General features: G+C 42.7%; 1 pseudogene; it reads right to left on the reverse strand.

The window, feature by feature from the left end:
- Positions 1–16272: 16272 nt before the first annotated feature.
- Positions 16273–18199, reverse strand: LOC138988592 (C-terminal-binding protein 2-like; annotated as a pseudogene).
- Between the last annotated feature and the right edge of the window lie 1066 nt (positions 18200–19265).

A 19265-nucleotide genomic window follows, 5' to 3' on the forward strand; every position in this document is an offset into this window, starting at 1 on the left:
AGTCATTTAGATTGAGGGGTGGTTCAGTTTACATGTCAATTTTTGCTAGGCTATGGTGACCAGTTGTTGGGTTAAACACCAGTCTAAATGTTGCTATGAAGGTTTTTTTTTCCCCTTGAATTTTTTTTTTACTTTTTTTGAAAACTGGGCAGAATGCTAAATATCCACCTTTACAATAAACAAATACAGTAACGGTAACTCACACTGAAACAAACCATATTGGAGAAGGAAATAGCAACCCACTCCAGTATTTGTGTCAAAAAATCCTATGGACAGAGGAGCCTGGCAGGCTACAGTCCAAAGGGTCACATAGGGTCGGACAAGACTGAGCAACTGAGCACGCACGGGGCTGATTCGTGTTGCTGTATGGCAGAAATCAACAGAACGTCGTGAATCAATTATCCTCTAGTTAAAAATAATTTAAAGAAACATATTTCTGATAGCCATTATTTTTCTGTTTGGGACTGTTTTCAAGGTTTCTTTTGTTAATATTTATATATTTATTTGGGTGTGCCAAGACTTCAGTTGCAGCATGTGGAATCTAGGTCCCTAACCAGGGATGGGCCCCAAGGCCCCTGCGCTGGGAGTGCAGAGTCTTAGCCACTAGACTACCAGGGAAATCCCTGTTTTCAAGGTTTTTTGTCTCAAAAACATGAATGTCCCAATCCAAAGGCTCAGAATAGGCCATCTTTTAAACAAAGAGGCAATGATTGACAAAAGGCTATGAATACAACATGTAAATAGTTGATACAGACCTAATAGGATTTGTCAAAATCAGTCACATCTAGTAACACACCTGAAGTGTTCTTGTATAAAATACCATGTGAAGAAAAGAAGACTTTATCAATGTCTAAAAAAAGTGGGTTTGTTTATAGACAATCTGACAAGTTATCATAAGAAGTGTTTCCTGAGACTTCCCTGGCAGTCCAGTGGTTAAGACTCTGTGCTCTCAGTGTAGGAGGCACAGGTTTGATCCCTGATTAAGGAACTAAGATTCCACACGCCGCACAGCATGGCCAAAAAAAAAAAAAATTGTTTCCTGAGACATAAGTTAACGCAACATTATTCTTGAACCCTTTCAGTTCGACTTCCCACTCCATAAAATTGCTGAGGATCTGAAACTGAGAAAGTATATTTGAGTACAAACAGCTTGTGAAACTTAATACATTTTTAAACTTTTTTAAATTAATTTTTTAATTGGAGGAAAGTTGCTTTACAATGTGGTGTTGGTTTCTGCCATGTGTGCTTTAGTGCTCAGTCATGTCCTACTCTTGTGACCCCATGACTGTAGCCCGCAGGACTCCTCTGTCCATGTGGATTCTCCAAGCAGTAATACTGGAGTGGGTTGTCATGCTATCGTCCAAGAGATTTTCTCAACGCAGGGACTGAACCCAGGTCTCCTGCATTGCAGGCGGATTCTTTACCATCTGAGCCACCAGAGAAGCTCTGTTTCTGCTACACAACAAAGCAAAATTGGCCATAATTATGCATATATCCCCTCCTTCTTGAGCCTCCCTCCTCTTGCCCCATCCCTCCCCTCTAGGTCCACAGAGCACCAAGCTGGGCTCCCTGTATTATACAGCAACTTCTCACCAGCTATCTGTTTTACACATGTAGCATATATATATATATATATATATATATATATATATATATATATATATATATATGTCAATGCCTCTTTCTCCATTCATCCTATTCTCTCCTTCCCTCCCTCTGTCCACAAGTCATTTTTTTTTCTTTTTTGCATTATCAGCAGGTCTTACTGAACTACCAACCAACTTGCCCATTCCATATGCATTTCAGATGGGTGAGGCTTCTCTGTATAGGAGCCAATATTGTCTTTGATCCTATGCTCAAGGTTGTCTAACAGAACAGTTTTCTCCCCATTTTGCAGTACTTTAGCCTTCCTATTAGCAAAAGAGGTGACCAGCCCCATAGACCAAAGAGACTACAGTCACAGGATGGGGAGTTCCTCTTACTTTTTGTTTTTTGACCGAGCTGCATGGCATATGGGAGGGAGCTTAGTTTCCAGACAGGGATTGAACCCATGCCCCCTGCATTGGAAGTGCAGAGTCTTAACCACTGTACCACCAGGGAAGTCCCTCCTCCTCTTACAATTTTTTATTTTGATGTTTGGAATTCTTTTGTTGTTGTTTGAGTTTTTGGTTTGTTTTCTTGCTTGTTTGGGGTTCTTTTTGTTTCTTTGTTGGTTTTTAATTGAAATAAGAGCTTCCCAGGTGGCGCTAGTGGTAAAGAATCTGCCTGCCAATGCAGGCAACACAAGAGATGTGGGTTCAGTCCCTGGGTGGGGAAGACCCCCTGAAGGAGGAAATGGCTACCCACTCCAGTATTCTTCCCTAGTGAGGAGTCCCATGGACTGAGGAGCCTGGCAGATTACAGCCTGTGGGGTTGAAAAGAGTGGGACACGACTGAGTGACTGAACACTACTACTGCTACTAAAGTTGACTTACAGTGTTGTGTTCGGATGTTTGGGACTCTTGATGCCAAGTCTATTTACTTTATTGTTTTGGGCTCAAGTTTATACACCCTTTCTGTGTTTCCTGTCTAGAGAAGATCCTTTAGTATTTGTTGGAGAGCTGGTATGGTGGTGCTGAATTCTCTCAGCTTTTTTTTTTTTTTTTGAAACAGAACTTTATTCTTCTTTAATATAAATTTATTTATTTTAATTGAAGGCTAATTACTTTACAATATTGTATTGGTTTTGCCATATATCTACAAGAATCTGCCACGGGTGTTCCCCATCCTGACCCCCCCCACCTCCCTCCCCATCCTATCCCTCTGGGTCATCCCAGTGCACCAGCCCCAAGCATCCTGTATCATGCATTGAACCTGGACTGGCGATTCATTTCACATATGATAATATACATGTTTCAATGCCATTCTCCCAAATCATCCTACCCTCGCCCTCTCCCACAGAGTCCAAAAGACTGTTCTATACATCTGTGTCTCTTTTGCTGTCTCGCATACAGGGTTATTGTTACCATCTTTCTAAATTTCATATATATGCATTAGTATACTGTATTGGTGTTTTACTTTCTGGCTTATTTCACTCTGTGTAGGAGAAGGCAATGGCACCCCATTCCAATACACTTGCCTGGAATATCCCATGGATGGAGGAGCCTGGTGGGCTGCAGTCCATGGGGTCGCTAGGAGTCGGACACGACTGAGCGACTTCACTTTCTCTTTTCACTTTCATGCATTGGAGAAGGAAATGGCAACCCACTCCAGTGTTCTTGCCTGGAGAATCCCAGGGATGGGGGAGCCTGGTGTGCTGCCATCTCTGGGGTCACACAGAGTCGGACACGACTGAAGCGACTTAGCATAGCATCACTCTGTATAATAGGCTCCGGTTTCATCCACCTCATTAGAACTGATTCAAATATATTCTTTTTAATGGCTGAGTAATACTCCATTGTGTATATGTACCACAGCTTTCTTATCCGTTCGTCTGCTGATGGACATCTAGGTTGCTTCCATGTCCTGGCTATTATAAACAGTGCTGCGATGAACATTGGGGTACACGTGTCTCTTTCAATTCTGGTTTCCTTGGTGTGTATGCCCAGCAGTGGGATTGCTGGGTCATATGTCAGTTCTATTTCCAGTTTTTTAAGGAATCTCCACACTGTTCTCCATAGTGGCTGTACTAGTTTGCATTCCCACCAACAGTATAAGAGGGTTCCCTTTTCTCCACACCCTCTCCAGCATTTATTGCTTGTAGACTTTTGGATAGCAGCCATTCTGACTGGTGTGAAATGGTACCTCATTGTGGTTTTGATTTGCATTTCTCTGGTAATGAGTGATGCTGAGCATCCTTTCATGTGTTTGTTAGCCATCTGTATGTCTTCTTTTCAGAAATGTCTGTTTAGTTCTTTGGCCCATTTTGTGATTGGGTCATTTATTTTTCTGGAATTGAGCTGCAGGAGTTGCTTGTATATTTTTGAGATTAATTCTTTGTCAGATGCTTTGTTTGCTATTATTTTCTCCGATTCTGAAGGTTGTCTTTTCACCTTGATTATAGTTTCCCTTGTTGTGCAGAAGCTTTTAATTTTAATTAGGCCCCATTTGTTTACTTTTGCTTTTATTTCCAATATTCTGGGAGGTGGGTCATAGAGGGTCCTGCTGTGATTGCCTATGTTCTCCTCTAGGAGTTTTATAGTTTCTGGTCTTACATTTAGATCTTTAATCCATTTTGAGTTTATTTTTGTGTATGGTGTTAGAAAGTGTTCTAGTTTCATTCTTTTACAAGTGGTTGATGAGTTTTCCCAGCACCACTTGTTAAAGAGATTGTCTTTTCTCCATTGTATATTCTTGCCTCCTTTGTCTAAGATAAGGTGTCCATAAGTGTGTGGATTTATCTCTGGGCTTTCTATTTTGTTCCATTGATCTATATGTCTGTCTTTGTGCCAGTACCATACTGTCTTAATGACTGTGGCTTTGTAGTAGAGCCTGAAGTCAGGCAGGTTGATTCCTCCAGTTCCATTCTTCTTTCTCAAGATTGCTTTGGCTATTCGAGGTTTTTTGTATTTCCATTCAAATTGTGAAATTATTTGTTCTAGCTCTGTGAAGAATACTGTTGGTAGCTTGATAGGGATTGCATTGACTCTATAGACTGCTTTGGGTAGTATACTCATTTTCACTATATTGATTCTTCCGATCCATGAACACGGTATATTTCTCCATCTATTAGTGTCCTCTTTGATTTCTTTCACCAGTGTTTTAAAGTTTTCTATATATAGGTCTTTTGTTTCTTTAGGTAGATATATTCCTAAGTATTTTATTCTTTTCATTGCAATGGTGAAAGAAATTGTTTCCTTAATTTCTCTATTTTCTCATTATTAGTGTATAGGAATGCAAGGGATTTCTGTGTGTTGATTTTATATCCTGCAACTTTACTATATTCATTGATTAGCTCTAGTAATTTTCTGGTGGAGTCTTTAGGGCTTTCTATGTAGAGGATCATGTCATCTACAAACAGTGAGAGTTTTACTTCTTCTTTTCCAATCTGGATTCCTTTTATTTCTTTTTCTGCTCTGATTGCTGTGGCCAAAACTTCCAAAACTATGTTGAATAGTAGTGGTGAGAGTGGGCACCCTTGTCTTGTTCCTGACTTTAGGGGAAATGCTTTCAATTTTTCACCATTGAGGATAATGTTTGCTATGGGTTTGCCATATATAGCTTTTAGTATGTTGAGGTATGTTCCTTCTATTCCTGCTTTCTGGAGGGTTTTTATCATAAAGGGATGTTTAATTTTGTCAAAGGCTTTCTCTGTATCTATTGAGATAATCATCTGGTTTTTACCTTTCAATTTGTTAATGTGGTGTATTACATTGATTGATTTGCAAATATTGAAGAATCCTTGCATCCCTGGAATAAAGCCCACTTGGTCATGATGTATGATCTTTTTAATGTGTTGTTGGATTCTGTTTGCTAGAATTTTGTTAAGGATTTTTGCATCTATACTCATCAGTGATATTGGCCTGTGGTTTTCTTTTTTGTGGCATCTTTTTCTGGTTTTGGTATTAGTGTGATGGTGGCCTCACGGGATGAGTTTAGAAGTTTACCTTCCTCTGCAATTTTCTGGAAGACTTTGAGTAGGATAGGTGTTAGCTCTTCTCTAAATTTTTGGTAGATGGCTGGGAAGCCGTCTGGTCCTGGGCTTTTGTTTGCTGGAAGATTTCTGATTACAGTTTCAATTTCCGTGCTTGTGAAGGGTCTGTTAAGATTTTCTATTTCTTCCTGGTTCAGTTTTGGAAAGTTGTACTTTCTAAGAATTTGTCCATTTCTTCCAAGTTGTCCATTTTATTGGCATATAGTTGCTGATAGTAGTCTCTTATGATCCTTTGTATTTCTGTGTTGTCTGTTGTGATCTCTCCATTTTCATTTCTAATTTTATTGATTTTATTTTTCTCCCTTTGTTTCTTGATGAGTCTGGCTAATGGTTTGTTAATTTTATTTATCTTCTCAAAGAACCAGCTTTTGGCTTTGTTGATTTTTGCTGTGGTCTCTTTTGTTTCTTTTGCATTTATTTCTGCCCTAAGTTTTAAGATTTCTTTCCTTCTACTAACCCTGGGGTTCTTCATTTCTTCCTTTTCTAGTTGCTTTAGGAATAGAGTTAGGTTATTTATTTGACTTTTTTCTTGTTTCTTGAGGTATGCCTGTATTGCTATGAACCTTCCCCTTAGCACTGCTCTTACAGTGTCCCACAGGTTTTGGGTTGTTGTGTTTTCATTTTCATCGTTTCTATGCATATTTTTATTTCTTTTTTGATTTCTTCTGTGATTTGTTGGTTATTCAGCAGCGTGTTGTTTTGCCTCCATATGTTGACATTTTTAATAGTTTTTCTCCTGTAATTGAGATCTAATCTTACTGCATTGTGGTCAGAAAAGATGCTTGGAATGACTTCAATTCTTTTGAACTTACCAAGCCTAGATTTATGGCCCAGGATGTGATCTATCCTGGAGAACGTTCAGTGTGCGCTTGAGAAAAAGGTGAAATTCATTGTTTGGGGATGAACTGTCCTATAGATATCAATTAGGTCTAACTGGTCTATTGTGTCATTTAAAGTTTGTGTTTCTTGTTAATTTTCTGTTTAGTTGATCTATCCATAAGTGTGAGTAGGGTATTAAAGTCTCCCACTATTATTGTGTTATTGTTAATTTACCCTTTCATACTTGTTAGCATTTGTCTTACATATTGTTGTGCTCCTATGTTGGGTGCATATTTATTTGTAATTGTCATATCTTCTTCTTGGATTGATCCTTTGATCATTATATAGTGTCCATCTTTGTCTCTTTTCACAGCCTTTGTTTTAAAGTCTATTTAATCTGACATGAGTATCCCTACTCCTGCTTTCTTTTGGTCTCTATTTGTGTGGAATATCTTTTTCCAGCCCTTCACTTTCAGTCTGTATGTGTCCCTTGTTTCGAGGTGGGTCTCTTGTAGACAACATATATAGGGGTCTTGTTTTTGTATCCATTCAGCCAGTCTTTGTCTTTTGGTTGGGGCATTCAACCCATTTACATTTAAGGTAATTATTGATAAGTATGATCCTGTTGCCATTTACTTTACTGTTTTGGGTTCAAGTTTATACACCCTTTCTGTGTGTCCTGTCTAGAGAAGATCCTTTAGCATTTGCTGGACAGCTGGTTTGGTGGTGCTGAATTCTCTCAGCTTTTGCTTGTCTGTAAAGCTTTTGATTTCTCCTTCATATTTGAATGAGGTCCTTGCTGGGTACAGTAAGCTGGGCTGTAGGTTATTTTCTTTCATTACTTAAGTATGTCCAGTGCCATTCCCTCCTGACCTGAAGAGTTTCTATTGAAAGATCAGCTGTTATCCTTATGGGAATCCCCTTGTGTGTTATTTGTTGTTTTTCCCTTGCTGCTTTTAATATTTGTTCTTTGTGTTTGATCTTTGTTAATTTGATTAATATGTGTCTTGGGTGTTTCGCCTTGGGTTTATCCTGTTTGGGACTCTCTGGGTTTCTTGGACTTGGGTGATTATTTCCTTCCCCATTTTAGGGAAGTTTTCAACTATTATCTCCTCAAGTATTTTCTCATGGTCTTTCTTTTTGTCTTCTTCTTCTGGGACTCCTATTATTCAAATGTTGGGGCGTTTAACATTGTCCCAGAAGTCTCTGAGGTTGTCCTCATTTCTTTTAATTCATTTTTCTTTTTTCCTCTGTTTCATTTATTTCTACCATTCTATCTTCTACCTCACTTATCCTATCTTCTGCCTCCATTATTCTACTGTTGGTTCCCTCCAGAGTGTTTTTGATCTCATGTATTGCATTATTCATTATATAGTGACTCTTTTTTATTTCTTTCTTGCATCTTCTCAATCCTTGTCTCCAGGCTGTTTATCTGTCAATCCATTTTGTTTTCAAGATTTCAGATCATTTTCACTATCATTATTTGGAATTCTTTATCAGGTAGATTCCCTATCTCTTCCTCTTTTGTTTGGTTTGGTGGGCATTTATCCTGTTCCTTTACCTGCTGGGTATTTCTCTGCCTTTTCATCTTGTTTATATTGCTGTGTTTGGCATGGCCTTTCTGTATTCTGGCAGTTTGTGGAGTTCTCTTTATTGTGGAGTTTCCTCGCTGTGGGTGGGGTTGGACAGGTGGTTTGTCAAGGTTTTCTGGTTAGGGAAGCTTGTGTCGGTGTTCTGGTGGGTGGAGCTGGATTTCTTCTCTCTGGAGTGCAATGAAGTGTCCAGTAATGATCTATGAGATGTCAGTGGGTTTGGTGTGACTTTGGGCAGCCTGTATATTGAAGCTCAGGGCTATGTTCCTGTGTTGCTGGAGAATTTGTGTGGTATGTCTTGCCCTAGAACTTGTTGGCCCTTGGGTGATGCTTGGTTTCAGTGTACTTATGGAGGCTTTTTGATGATCCAGCAGATGTTGGAAATTTGATCTCTGGTTCCTCTGCCTTTCCTAAAACCAGCTTCCACTGTGGAAGTTCACAGTTCACATATTGCTGAAGACTGGCTTGGAGAATTTTCAGCATTACTTTACTAGCGTGTGCTGCTGCTGCTGCTGCTGCTGCTGCTAAGTCGCTTCAGTAGTGTCCGACTCTGTGTGATCCCATAGACGGCAGCCCACCAGGCTGCCCCATCCCTGGGATTCTCCAGGCAAGAACACTGGAGTGGGTTGCCATTTCCTTCTCCAATGCATGAAAGTGAAAAGTGAAAGTAAAGTCGCTCAGTCATGTCTGACTCTTCGCGGCCCCATGGACTGCAGCCTACCAGGTTCCTCCGTCCATGGGATTTTCCAGGCAAGAGTACTGGAGTGGGGTGCCATTGCCTTCTCCAACTAGCGTGTGAGATGAGTGCAAGTGTGTGGTAGTTTGAGCATTCTTTGGCATTGCCTTTCTTTGGGATTGGAATGAAAACTGACCTTTCCAGTCCTGTGGCCACTGCTGAGTTTTCCAAATTTGCTGGCATATTGACTGTAGCACTTTCACAGCATCACATTTCAGGATTTGAAATAGCTCAACTGGAATTCCACCACCTCCACTAGCTTTGTTCATAGTGATGCTTTGTAAGGCCCACTTGACTTCACATTCCAGGATGTCTGGCTCTAGGTTAGTGATCACACCATCATGATTATCTGCGTCGTGAAGATCTTTTTTGTACAGTTCTTTTGTGTATTCATGCCATCTCTTCTTAATATCCTCTGCTTCTGTTAGGTCCATACCATTTCTGTCCTTTATTGAGCTCATCTTTGCATGAAATGTTCCCTTGGTATCTCTAATTTTCTTGAAGAAATCGCTAGTCTTTCCCATTCTGTTGTTTTCCTCTATTTCTTTGCATTGATCACTGAGGAAGGCTTTCTCATCTCTCCTTGCTATTATTTGGAACTCTGCATTCAAACAGAAATATCTTTCCTTTTCTCCTTTGCTTTTCACTTCTCTTCTTTTCACAGCTATTTCTAAGGCCTCCTCAGAGAGCCATTTTGCGTTTTTGCTTTTCTTTTCCATGGCGATGATCTTGATCCCTGTCTCCTGTACAGTGTCACGAACCTCCATCGATAGTTCATCAGGTACTCTATCAGATCTAGTCCCTTAAATCTATTTCTCACTTCCACTGTATCATCATAAGGCATTTGATTTAGGTCATACCTGAATGGTCTGGGGGTGTTCCCTACTTCCTTCAATTTAAGTCTGAATTTGGCAATAAGGAATTCATGATCTGAGCTACAATCAGCTCCCGGTCTTGTTTTTGCTGACTGTATAGAGCTTCTCCATCTTTGGCTGCAAAGAATATAATCAATCTGATTTTGGTGTTGACCAAATGGTGATGTCCATGTGTAGAGTCTTCTCTTGTGTTGTTGGAAGAGGGTGTTTGCTATGACCGGTGCGTTCTCTTGGCAAAACTCTATTAGCCTTTGCCCTGCTTCATTCTGTATTCCAAGGCCAAATTTGCCTGTTACTCCAGATGTTTCTTGACTTCCTACTTTTACATTCCAGTCCCCTATAATGAAAAGGACATCTTTTTTGGGTGTTAGTTCTAAAAGGTCTTGTAGGTCTTCATAGAACCATTCAACTTCAGCTTCTTCAGCATTACTGGTTAGGGCATAGGCGTGGATCACCGTGATATTGAATGGCTTGCCTTGGAAATGAACAGAGATCATCCTGTCGTTTTTGAGATTGCATCCAAGTACTGCATTTCGGACTCTTTTGTTGACCATGATGGCTACTCCATTTCTTCTAAGGGATTCCTGCCCACAGTAGTAGATATAATGGTCATCTGAGTTAAATTCACCCATTCTAGTCCATTTTAGTTTGCTGATTCCCAGAATGTTGATGTTCACTCTTGCCATCTCCTGTTTGACCACTTCCAATTTGCCTTGATGCATGGACCTGACATTCCAGGTTCCTATGCAATATTGTTCTTTACAGCATTGGACCTTGCTTCTATCACGTCACAACCACAACTGGGTATTGTTTTTGCTTTGGCTCGACCCCTTCATTCTTTCTGGAGTTATTTCACCACTGATCTCCTGTAGCATATTGGGCACCTACCGACCTGGGAGTTCCTCTTTCAGTATCCTATCATTTTGCCTTTTCATACTGTTCATGGGGTTCTCAAGGCAAGAATACTGAAGTGGTTTGCCATTCCCTTCTCCAGTGGACCACATTCTGTCAGATCTCTTCACCACGACCTGTCTGTCTTCAGTGGCCCCACACGGCATGGCTTAGTTTCATTGAGTTAGACAAGGCTGTGGTCCGTGTAATCAGATTAGCTAGTTTTCTGTGATTATGGTTTCAGTGTGTCTGCCTTCTGATGCCCTCTCGCAGCACCTACCGTCTCACTTGGGTTTCTCTTACCTTGGACAAGGGGTCAAACATCTATTTCTGCTTTATTGACTATGCCAAAGCCTTTCACTGTGTGGATCACAATAAACTGTGGAAAATTCTGAAAGAGATGGAAATACCAGACCACCTCACATGCCTCTTGAGAAACCTATATGCAGGTCAGGAAGCAACGGACCGGCATAGAACTGGACATGGACCAACAGACTGGTTCCAAATAGGAAAAGGAGTACATCAAGGCTGTATATTGTCACCCTGCTTATTTAACTTATATGCAGAGTACATAATGAGAAACGTTGGGCTGGAAGAAACACAGCTGGAATCAAGATTGCCAGGAGAAATATCAATAACCTCAGATATGCAGATGACACCACCCTTATGGCAGAAAGTGAAGAGGAACTAAAAAGCCTCTTGATGAAAGTGAAAGAGGAGAGTGAAAAAGTTGGCTTAAAACTCAACATTCAGAAAACGAAGATCATGGCATCTGGTCCCATCATTTCATGAGAAATAGAAGGGGAAGCAGTGGAAACAGTGTCAGACTTTACTTTCTTGGGCTCCAAAATCACTGCAGATGGTGATTGCAGCCATGAAATTAAAAGACGCTTACTCCTTGGAAGGAAAGTTATGACCAACCTAGATAGCATATTAAAAAGCAGAGATATCACTTTTCCAACAAAGGTTCGTCTAGTCAAGGCTATGGTTTTTCCAGTGGTCATGTATGGATGTGAGAGTTGGACTGTGAAGAAAGCTGAGTGCTGAAGAATTGATGCTTTTGAACTGTGGTGTTGGAGAAGACTCTTGAGAGTCCCTTGGACTGCAAGGAGATCCAACCAGTCCATCCTAAAGGAGACCAGTCCTGGGTGTTCATTGGAAGGACTGATGCTGAGGCTGAAACTCCAATACTTTGGCCAACTCATGCGAAGAGTTGACTCATTGGAAAAGACTCTGATGCTGGGAGGGATTGGGGGCAGGAGGAGAAGGGGACGACAGAGGATTAGATGGCTGGATGGCATCCCCGACTCGATGCACATGAGTTTGTGTGATCTCCAGGAGTTGGTCATGGACAGGGAGGCCTGGCATGCTGAGATTCATGGGGTCGCAAAGAGTTTGACACGATCGAGTGGCTGAACTGAACGGACCTGATGGAGGGGTTTGGTGAGCTCTTATGAATTAATGTTCCCTGGAGTCAGGAGTTCTCTGGTGTTCTCAGGATTTTGACTTAAGCCTCCTGCCTCTTGTTTTCAGTCTTATTCTTACAGTAGCCTCAAGACTTCTCCATCTATACAGCACCGATGGTAAAACATCTAGGTTAAAGATGAACAGTTTCTCCACAGTGAGGGACACCCAGACAGGTTCACAGAGTTACGTGGAGAAGAGAAGAGGGAGGAGGTTAATAGAGGTGACCAGGATGAGAAGAGGGGGAATCAAAAGAGGCGAGAGCAAGCTAGCCAGTGATCACTTCCTTATGTGCTCTCCACAGTCTGGACCTCTCAGAGATGTTCACGGAGTTATACAGAGAAGAGAAGAGGAAGGAAGGAGACAGAGGTGGCCAGGAGGATAAAACGGGGAATCAAAAGGAGAGAGACAAATCCAGCCAGTAATCAGTTCCCTAAGTGTTCTCCACAGTCCGGAACACACAACGAGATTCACAGAGTTGGGTAGAGAAGAGCAGGGGGAGGGAGGAGATAAAGGCGATCTGGTGAAGAAAAAGGAGAGTCCAAAGGGGGAGAGAGCAGTCAAGCCAGTAATCTTGCTCCCAAGTAAAAATGGGTACTGAATATTGGGTTCTTAAAGGTACAAAATTGATAACAAATACCAAAAAGCAAAGATTAAATATCTAGAGTAGAAGTTGGATTCTCAAAAGTACACTATAAAGAAAAAAAACAAAGTCACAAAAATTATAATATATGAGATCCAACCAGTCCATTCTGAAGGAGATCAGCCCTGGGATTTCTTTGGAAGGAACGATCCTAAAGCTGAAACTCCAGTACTTTGGCCACCTCATGCGAAGAGTTGACTCATTGGAAAAGACTCTGATGCTGGGAGGGATTGGGGGCAGGAGGAGAAGGGGACAACAGAGGATGAGATGGCTGGATGGCATCACTGACTCGATGGATGTGAGTCTGAGTGAACTCCGGGAGTTGGTGATGGACAGGGAGGCCTGGTGTGCTGCGATTCATGGGGTCGCAAAGAGTCGGACACAACTGAGCGACAGATCTGATCTGATCTGATATATATATATAAAGTTTGCTTTAAGAAATAGGGTCTTTTTTCTCTTTGCAAAGTAATAGTAGGTTATAAAAATGAAAATTAAAGGAGTAATAGAGGACTTAAAATAATTTTTTTAATTTAAAAACGATAATAGTAAAAATATACCTAGGACTTTCTCTGGAGGTGTTGCGGACAGTGTGGGGTCAGTTCATTTTCAGATAGTTCCCTGATCTGGCTTATGTTTCTCAAGATCTATAGGCCCCTTCTTATGTAGTTGGTGCTAACTACAGGCTTTTAATCTATTGCACCTGTCATTCCAAAGGGGCTCCCTCTGTTTATTTTAGCTTCTTCTGTTTGCTGGTCTCTTCAGTGTCTAAATTCTGCCCTGACACAAGGGGGGCGGTGGCGGTCACTTCTTCTAGGCTCGCTTTTTCAGTTGTGCTGTGGGGAGGGAGGAACACTGCAAACAAATATCACTGGTGTCTGTGGGGAGTGTTTGCAGTGTTTCAGCCACACTGGGTTTGCCTCCCCCGCCCCACACCGGCTCCCGGCATGTGTGCTTTCCCAGTCTACGCTGCTCAGGCTCTAGGTTGCTCTGCTGGGAACTGTCTGATGCGGGCCCTGGGTTGCGTGCACTTCCCAGGTCTAAGCCGCTCAGGTTCAGGTACTCGGGTACTCCACAAAGGCACAGACTTGGTTGGGCCTGCGTTTTGTGCCCTTCCTCGGTCCGAGTAGCTCAGGTGACCAGGTGCTTGTCAAGCGCAGTCGCATCTTATCACCTCCCCCGTCCCAGCCGCTTGGTTTTCTGGGTGTACAACGGGCGCGCCTTCTCAGGCGTGCTGTGTGTCTCTTCTGGGTAGCTGATCTCTGGCTGCGACCCTCCCGGCGGATGTCGACCGTCCAGAATCCCAAGAAGTTTTGGTTAGCAACGAACTTTGCTTGCAGTTTGGTATAGGATGCCTCTCTGGGGCCGCAATTGCCCTCTTCCAGCTATTGCTGCCCTCACCTGCCTGTCTCCAGCAGGGGATGGGCCCGGCCGCAGCTGGCTAGCTCTGCTCAGTCCTTTGTTCTGAGAGCGGGCCTGGTGGAGTCTTAGGTTAGGGCTTTTCACGGGATAGCTATCCCACAGTCTGGGTTGCTATCTCAAGCTAGTTCCCTCAGATTGCCCTTGGGGCATTCAGGCCAGGTCTTTACCCTAAGCAATGCAGCCCGCACCAATCTGTCCAGCCCCCCCTTGCTAGTGGGGGATGCAGCATCTGGGCTGCTGCTCCGCTTGGAGTTTCTATTAGGTAGGTAATCTGTGGGTTTTAATTAATTATTTATTTTTTCTCCCGGTTATGTTGCCCTCTGAGGTTCCAAGGCTAGCCACAGACCCACCGGAGAGAGTGTTTCCTGGTGTTTGGGAACTTCTCTCTTTTTAAAGACTCCTTTCCTGGGATGGATCTCTGTCCCTACCTCTTTTGTCTCTCTTTTTATCTTTTATATTTTGTCCTATGTCCTTTCGAAGACAACGGGCTGCTTTTCTGGGTGCCTGATGTCCTCTGCCAGCATTCCGAAGTTGTTTTGTGGAATTTACTCAGCGTTCAGATGTTCTTTTGATGAATTTTTGGGGAGAAAGTGGTCTCCCTGTCCTATTCCTTCGCCATCTTCTGTGTCTCCCCTGATGCCAAGTCTAGAGCAAGGTGTCCAGGACCTGCTATGCCCAAGGAACAGATAAAGGACTTCTTGGTGACTGATGCACAGATGAAAAACTTAACACACAATAACAGAAGTTGTCACTAAACCACGTCCTAATCTTTTTCCTTGCTTCCACAAGCAGATCACATCTTCAATTTGCCCATGCCTCCAGCTTTTTTGTAGTTTTAACTCTGCAACATCCATGGTGCCTATGTACAGAATCAGTTAAAAAGACTGTCAAATTCCTTTTCTCTTGAAAGTGAAAGTCACTCAGTTGCATCCGACTCTTTGCTACCCCATGGACTATACAGCCCATGGAATTCTCCAGGCCAGAATACTGGAGTGGGTAGCTGTTCCCTTCTCCAGGGGTCTTTCCAACCCAGAGATCGAACCCAAGACTTCCACATTGCAGGAGGATTCTTTACCAGCTGAGCCACCAGGGAAGCCTAAGAATACTGGAGTGGGTAGCGTATCCCTTCTCCAGTGGATCTTCCTGCCCCCGGAATTGAACCAGGGTCTCCTGTATTGCAGGTGGATTCTTTACCAGCTGAGCTACCAGGGAAGCCCCAGAGCAAACAGTTGACCCCGACATGATCAATTTTTTAAAAAAATTTTATTGGAGTAGAGTTAATCTACAATGTAATGTTAGTTTCAGGTATACAGCAAAGTGAATCAGTTATATGTATACATATACCCACTCTTTTTTAGATTCTATTCCCATATAGGTCATTCATTACAGAGTATTGAGAAGAGTTCCCTGTGCTATACAGTAGGTCCTTACTAGTTATCTGTTTTACATACTAGTGTGTATGTTGATCCCAAACTCCCAATTTATCCTTCCCTTCTTTTTCCTCCCTGGTAACTATATGTTTGTTTTCTACATCTGTGACTCTATTTTTGCTTTGTAAATAAGTTCATTTGTGCCATCTTTTTTAGATTCCACATATAAGTGATATCCTGAGATATTTGTCTTTGTCTGACTTACTGCATTCAGTCTGACAATCTCTAGGTCCATCCATGCTGCTGCAAATGGCATTATTTTATTATTTTTATGGCTGAGTAATATTCCATTGTACATATATACCACATCTTTTTTATCCATTCATCTGTCAATGGACATTTAGATTGCTTCTACATCCTGGCTATTGTAAATAGCATTGCAATGAACACTGGGTGCATGTATCTTTTCAAATTATAGCTTTCTCCAGATATATGCCCAGGAGTGGAATTGCAGGATTGTATGGTAAGCTATATTGTTAGTTTTTTTTAAAGAATCTCCATACTGTTCTCCACAGTGGCTGTACCAATTTACATTCCCACCAAAGAGTGTAGGAGGGTTTCCTTTTCTCCATACCCTCTCCAGCATTTATTCTTCATGGATTTTTTGATGATGGACATTCTAACCAGTGGATACCGCACAGTAGTTTTCACTTGCATTCCTCTAATAATTAGTGATACTGAGCATCTTTTCATGTGCTTTTTGGGCTATCTCTGTGTCTTCTTTGGAAAAGTTCATCTATTTTTCACCTGGTCCCAGGTGTATCTGAAGGATTACCTTTCGTCACTCTCTGCTATCACTTGTAGGGGGTGTTCTGGATCATCCCTGTGTTTTGCGGGTTTGTTGGGAGAGGGAACTTGGGGAGGCTGTGCCACTGTGGAGAGGTTGTGGATTACCAGGATGCCCTCCAAGAGCTGGTCCCTCCCTTGGCTGCAGGAAATCATCCTGCAACCCTGCCCATGATGCCTGGCGGGCATCTGCAGTGGCAGCACCACACTCTGGATGAATTTCTTGCTGCTCTATATGGACCAGGCTGCTGATGTGACCAAGAACTCCTGATTCACACAATTTCTTAAACCTTCTGGGATGCAACTTGTGATTGCCAGGTAGGTCTCTGCCCACTCTACCATGCCGTGGGAGGCGTACAAATGAGAGATCTTTCAGGGACCCTGAGCAAAGCTGTAAGGCTCCGACAGTGCACAACCAAGGGCCACCCCTCTCTCCTGCCTTCCTTGAGGTTTGGACCTAAGGATGTCTCATCCACCAGTCCCTCAAGTGTCTCATTCACTAGGGATGCTCCATACCTCATCTGCTCTTTTTTTTTTTTTTTCCCAAAACACCTCAAATTTTACTCATGGTACAAAAGTATTTCATAAGCGCCGTGTTGGTAGAGGAAAACACACAGCCTATAGCTCATCCTTTAAAACCAGAACAGCCAAGTGAAAAGTCAGTATTTTTTTTTACTGAAAGTCAGTATTATTTTTACTTGAAAAATTAAAACACAAACAGAAAAAAAAATTAAGGTACACATTGGGAACGGAACTACTATGGTTTTTGTTTCTAGGGATGTGACATCCATGTTTTCTGGTCAGTGATGTTCTACCAAACATTGTGCTAAGCCAGTGTACGAAACCCAAGCAGACAGATGACCAGTGAGGCTGTCTGCTAGCTCCTACTGGTGCTGAGGTCGACCAGTGGAACACTATCATGATAAAGTTATTTTGACAGCAAGAAGGGGGTGCAGAGGCCTTCTCTGGTGGTCCAGTGGTTAAGTATCCTCCTTGCAATGCAAGAGACACTGGTTCAACCCCTGGCCTGGAAAGATTCCACATGCCATGGAACAACTGAACCTGTGCACCACAACTACAGAGCCTACACTCTGGAGCCCACAAGCTTCAACCACTGAAGCCCATGTGCATAGAGTCTGTGCTCTGCAACAAGAGAAGCCACCACAATGAAAAGCCCTTGCCATGCAATGAAAAGTAGCCCCCACTCGCTGCAACTAGAGAAAGCCCGAGTGCAGCAACAAAGACTTAGTGCAGCCAAAAAATAAATTAAATAAGTAGATATAATCTTTTTCTTTTTTAAAGAGAGGAAATGCAGAGCCCTTAACGCAACAGAAAACCTGAAGAGCTGATTTACATAGAAAGCGTTTTACGCAAACTTGCTCAAACACCAACTTGCTTGAAAAAAAGGATGCCTTTTAGTCTACTTCCACCATGCATTCATTAGTGTCAGTAATATAGGACCACCTGCTTTATAGTAAAGTCACTGATGAGGTGGTGGTTATGTCCATTGAGATTATAGTGCAAGGAGATCACAAGGAGACCGTTCTGATAACACTAAGTCCTGAGGGACATAGACCATCTGCAGGCCCAGGGACTGCTCAATCCTGCCCTGCAAGTAAGGGTCATAAAATATGATGCTGAGGGACTTCCCTGGGGGTCCAGTGGTTAAGGCTCCGAACTCCAAATGCAGGTGGCCTGGGGCCGATCCCTGGTCAGGGAATTAGATCCACGTGCGGCAACTAAGACCAAAGAATGCAGGAGATGAGGGCTGCTCCCCCGGATCAGCTTGATGTTGTGTAATGGTGTGCCTTCAACAGCTTGCCCTGCAGCCTTGATGCCTATCTGCAGGGTCACTCTCAAGGGCCTTGAACTTCTCGAGGTCCTCCCCGAGGAGGGTGATGATGTGATACATCATGGCACCATGGGGGATCTTAGTTCTCTGACCAGGGATTGAACGCATGCCCTCGGCAGTGAAAGCATGGAGTCCTAACAATTGTACCACCAGAAGTCCCCTTAATGTATATTCTTACTTCAGGGGACAGCCCTTCCTCAAAGGGCTATACAGTAAATATTTTAGTCTTTGAGGACCGAGAGATAAAATTAAGGCTATTAAGAAGGTATTCATAAAACGAAGGATGCTTCCAGCCTGCCTTTTGCCCCATTTGCTTGGGATGGGCCATCCAGGGTTGGAAGACAGGATTCCTGTCCAGCTGCTGGAGACATTCTCTGGATGAAGAGTGATGGGCCCGAGGCTTGGAGATTGTCAACTACAAATTGGCAGTTGCCAAGGGCATTTGCCACCTGCCTCTGCAGAGATGGAATCCTGTGCTGCTGCAGTTGCTGACTCTCAATATGCCTTGAAGGCAGTTCAGGGTGAGAGTGAGGCCCTCTGTGCTCCAGAGAAACTGGTGGGACAGGTCTTTAGATAGTCAGATATTTTCAGAAACTGATTTCATGACCCCAGTCCTTATATCTCCTCACATCTAGAGAGTGAGTGTTAGTTTCTCAGTTGTGTCCAACTTTTTGTGACCCCACGAACTCTAGCCCTCCAGGCTCCTCTGTCCATGGAATTTCCCAGGCAAGTATACTGGAGTGGGTTGCCATTTCCTCTTCCAGGGGATATTACTGACCCAGCGATCGAACACGGGTCTCCCGCATTGCAGGTGGATTCTTGACTTATATCTAGAAAAGGACTAAATCCCTTCATGATGACATCAGCTCCTCATGACTAGCAGAAAACCTCATGTGAAATGAGTGCTTGACTGCACTGAACTCCCCCTTCACCAAAATCTTATATATTGACCTTCTTTGATGACTGCTCTTTGAAGCAGTCTCTCAGAGCTATCCAAGGTGCTGTCTCCTATGTTGCAGTCCTCATTTTATCCCAAATGAAACTTAACTTACAACTCTCACGTTGTGCATCTTTTTTAGTAGACAAGATCCAGGTGAGTGGAGAGGGTGTGGGATGACCACCAAGG

The sequence above is a fragment of the Bos mutus genome, chromosome 7, assembly GCF_027580195.1.
Source record: "Bos mutus isolate GX-2022 chromosome 7, NWIPB_WYAK_1.1, whole genome shotgun sequence".
In the NCBI taxonomy this organism is placed as follows: domain Eukaryota; kingdom Metazoa; phylum Chordata; class Mammalia; order Artiodactyla; family Bovidae; genus Bos; species Bos mutus.